At 42.0% G+C, this 3,623-nt stretch overlaps 1 long non-coding RNA gene across 2 annotated transcripts; it reads left to right on the top strand.

Moving 5' to 3' along the window:
- Nucleotides 1-90: 90 nt before the first annotated feature.
- On the top strand, nucleotides 91-3,292 carry LOC310883559. Of its 2 annotated transcripts, XR_014573596.1 has the most exons (4): nucleotides 91-619; nucleotides 1,309-1,351; nucleotides 1,919-1,939; nucleotides 2,034-3,292. It is a non-coding gene; the product is annotated as an uncharacterized lncRNA (long non-coding RNA). The 2 variants fall into 2 exon arrangements; XR_014573597.1 differs by having other exon boundaries at nucleotides 1,919-3,292.
- The last annotated feature ends 331 nt before the right edge of the window (nucleotides 3,293-3,623 follow it).

The following is a 3,623-nucleotide window of genomic DNA, read 5'->3' as shown; positions in this document are numbered from 1 at the left end:
CCGCTTTGCCCGCCGCCGGGCCCGCCGCTCCTCGGGCCGGCCTCCACCCCCCGGGCGGCCGCGGGAAGGTGCCCGCGAGCGGCGGCCCCGAGCCCTCCGTCAGGCGGGCCCGGCGGCGGGCACACCGCGGGGAGGCGCCGGCCCGCCTCGGGGCTCTGAGGAGAGCGGCCCGGAGGGGGAGAAGGGTGGCCGGGTAGGGCACAAGGCAGGGCGAGGGGGCTCCAGAGGGCCACCTAAAAAACCCTAAACCTTAAAAAACCTAAATGGGTGAGGGGAGAGCCCGGCCTTTGCAAGGCGACGGGGGCTTTCCCTCACAGGGGGCTGAGGGGAAGCTGCTCTCCCTGCTGGGAGCTGGGGGTGCCCGTGGAGCTTAACCTAACTCACGCTTCTACCTCTTTCTCCAGAGGGTTTTTAAGCACGCTGCACCTACCCAGAAGTGAACTGTAAAGGTGTGAGGTTAGGACAGCGTTACCTCCACGTAGCAGATGGGAGCAAAACGCCTGAACCACAGGCAAAGCCCGTGCCGGTGGAGGGACAACCCCAGAAACTTGGCCTGGGCTTGTCAGGTCTTGATTTGCTTTACCAGATTATTCTTCCTGTAAATCCACCATCAAAACAGGTATCTACCTTACTTGTCATGAAAGGTGGCCTCTGCGTAGAAGCAGTTTGAAATCAGTGATGAAACTGTGTCGTTCAGGCTTTGCATAAAGTGTAAATGTGGAAACGCTTTACATGTGTGGAATGAAAACGCAGATCTCATGAGAAATCTATTTGCTTATGCCTGACAGTTTGCCATGTGGTACAGAGGGAATGGAATGTGAAGGCAGGGGAGATCTTTTCTTCTGCTCTTAATGAGAATCTGTTCACTTTGATGAGCATCAAATCTCCCTCTGTTAATTACTGTCAATAGAAATGGAGAGTAATCAATACTTCTTAGCATCAGGGCCTATCCCAGGCACATCTGGAGAACCAAAAAGGAGCATTAAAAAAAGTAACAGTACTGCTGGAGCCTAAGGCATAGAGTTCACACAGTTGCAAGTGTTTCCTAAATTACAGTGATATGTTGTACTGTTGTTTTTTTTTTTTAAATTAAGGTCTACTTGTAGCCGTTATAGTCTTACCTTGCAACTTAAAAACATTTTTTTTTTTGTTCCTGTAGCTAAAATATTTGTAGGAGAGGTAAAGATAAAACATGATATTTCTTTTAGAATTCCTGAGAATTTACTTTGGCCACTGTGTTGAACTTTCTGCTCAGCTGGTTTCCTTGTAGTAATACATATAATGTACAGATCTGTTTCTCTCATCCAGGTGATTTGCATATCTCCTGCTTGGAAGGGCTGGATTGTAACAGGTATGAAGTAGACGGGTAGGTAGTTTGTACCTGTCTTGCTCACTAGGGGAGCTTAAACTGAAATGTAAAGGTATAAAGAGCTTAGTTCACCAAACGCATAGAAGAGTACTTAGCAAGTTGCAACAACTTTCTGGTTAAACATTATGAAGAAGTTTTCACAAGGGCACAGAAGGATGGTGAATCTCAGCCCTTGGAGATGCTTTTAAAATTTGGCTGGACAGAGCTCTAACCAAATCAGTCTGCTTTGGCCCTGCTTTGAGCAGAGGTTTGGTGCAGAGACCTCTGGAGATCCCTTCCAACCTAAATTACTCTTTGACTCAATTAGAGTGACATGTAGTACTCCTTGCCAAACACACACACAAATATTTGCAGGCTGGTGTTTTCACTACTGTTAAGCAGAGCAGGTGGTACAGTCTGGCAGTTACCAGCTAAAGCACTGTTAAACCTATGAAACAGTTTTCAAAACAAAGTTTCCTCAATAAAAAACTGGCCTTAGAAGTTACTGATTATGTTTTTGTTGTTTGTTTGTTTTTCTGTTATCTCCTAATGTGTTTTTTTTTTTTTCAGAAATTCTTTGATTCTTTTATAGTAAGTGATGGCATCTTGAAGTTTGAATGCAGGTAAACTGCAAGCTGATGTTTGGATTCAGAGACTGACTGTAGTCAATTTTCCCCTGTTTTAGGTGTTTTCTCACACAGTTAATATTACACTGAAGGTATTGTGCAGTCCAAGAGCATGACAATAGCAAGAAAAGGGATATTGTTGTGTATGGTTTTCTAACATACATTAGCTGGGTTCCTTTTACACGATTTAAAATGAGAGAATACAAGATGTGGACAGTTACTGTTTTTGTTTATAGTCTTGCCTAAGTTAAGGAATGGGTCAAGTTCACCTGACACAATTGAAGCTATTTGTGTAGTGAGTATTAGCAAATAATGTTAGGTATTTCTGTTCAGCCAAATTCTGTCTAATTTATTTTGGGGCATGTAAAACCACATGTAGCCTTTGAAATACCGTAATGCTCAGCAATTAAATTCTTCCCTTCTTTGGAGTAACTAAAGTTTTATTTTCGTCACTCTCAAGTGTATTTTAGGAGGGAAGTCAGAAAGAGCAAGAGCAAGTTGAGGAACCCTCAAAAGTTATCTGTGATAACTCAGTGAAGGTTTTGATGACCTCTGTGTTCCATCTAGTCAGGCTATAAAATCAAAATGTTTCCCCTACCTCAGACCAATTTGGACTGATAATCAGAGTTGCCATGTTGAATGCAGAAAGGCTGAAAAGCTGCTTCATGTTTTTACATCATCGTTTTTGGAAAAGGACTTTAACATGTCCAGACCCTCAGCCTTTTAGTCCTCACTTGGCATGTTTTCTGGTTATAGTTTTCATCCTTCTCGGCTAAGTATCTAAAATGTGTGGAGAAAAAAAAATGGTATGAACTGAGATCAGTGCCCTCTACTTAGTGAAATGGGGTGCTTCTAAAAGCAGTTAGTTCTTCTTAAAAAGGAATACTTTCCTTGCACATTTCAAGCCTGCTCTGTTTTACGTGAAAGTGGATTCTTTACCTCCACCCAGTGCTTTTTACAATTCATCGCTCCATTCCCCTTAGTACAAAACTGAAATATTTTCTTTACATTATAAACTGCAGCTTGATGATGCAAAGTCCCAGTCCCAGAACAAAATCAGAAATAATTTTTGCTTTATCCCCTTCTCAGTGCACAGATCATGAATTTGGTTTTGTATTCTTTCCCTCGGAAATAAAAAGCAGCTATTTCAGTTACCAAAAGGATCTTTTCCTGAGACTTATTCATTCATGTCTAAATGAAACTAAAGTGAAAGTGGATTCTGTACAACCCATTTAAATATAGGAAATTTACAAGCTTCCTCCTTTTATTAAAATGCAAAAGCACAGACTTTTTTTTTTTTTAGAATACTGTATCGTAACAAATTATTCTTAAAAATCATTTAGTGTGAAATTGCAGATTAATCCCATAGGGATGGGGTTTTAGTTCTCGTCTAGCCACTTGGGAGCATACAGATGGTGAATCTGAGTTTTACAATGGGCACAATCACTGATTACATGCATGGATGTAACGGACAAAAAGGCCTTCCTCACGGCTAAGGTAAGGAAAATACACTGGAGGTCCTAGTGCCTGACTTGGTCAGAAAAAGCTACATTTTAAAATGCCTTTACAGTTTAAAAGTTCTATAGCTCATATCCCAAACACAGAGAAACCTGCTTTATACACCTGTTAAGATGCCTTTTTTAATTTCT

The sequence above is a fragment of the Anser anser genome, assembly GCF_964211835.1.
Source record: "Anser anser genome assembly, chromosome: 18".
NCBI lineage: Eukaryota > Metazoa > Chordata > Aves > Anseriformes > Anatidae > Anser > Anser anser.
The sequence above is the reverse complement of the archived record's forward strand: the minus strand, read 5'-3'. Positions and strand labels throughout refer to the sequence as shown.